The sequence below is a fragment of the Oncorhynchus clarkii genome, unplaced genomic scaffold (assembly GCF_045791955.1).
Source record: "Oncorhynchus clarkii lewisi isolate Uvic-CL-2024 unplaced genomic scaffold, UVic_Ocla_1.0 unplaced_contig_2023_pilon_pilon, whole genome shotgun sequence".
Taxonomy (NCBI): Eukaryota; Metazoa; Chordata; class Actinopteri; order Salmoniformes; family Salmonidae; genus Oncorhynchus; species Oncorhynchus clarkii.
In genome coordinates, this window is record NW_027260703.1 from 2,897 (window position 1) to 3,240 (window position 344).

General features: G+C 43.9%; 1 pseudogene; it reads left to right on the forward strand.

The window, feature by feature from the left end:
- LOC139401702 (U2 spliceosomal RNA) lies at positions 1-178 on the forward strand (annotated as a pseudogene).
- Positions 179-344: the final 166 nt, after the last annotated feature.

Below are 344 nucleotides of genomic sequence, written 5' to 3' on the forward strand. Positions count from 1 at the left end.
ATATTTTAAAAAAAAAAAAAAAAAATCTGTTCTTATCAGTTTAATATCTGATACGTCCCCCATCGGGGGACTACATATTAAATGGATTTTTCGAACAGGGAGTCGGAAATGGGGCTTGCTCCGTCCGCTCCACGCATCGACCCGGTATTGCAGTACCTCCGGGAACGGTGCAACACTTTTCTTCCGTTGTCAAGGAAAAATGCAAATTCACAAAGCTCTGTAAACAGCTGGCTAGCTAGCTAGCTGGCTAGCTAGCAGAAGAAGAGAAGGAAAGAAACATTCAAACTGAAAGAAAGGCGAAGCGCTCTTCAATGGGGTCCCCCGTTTCCCGCCATTTTACTTAA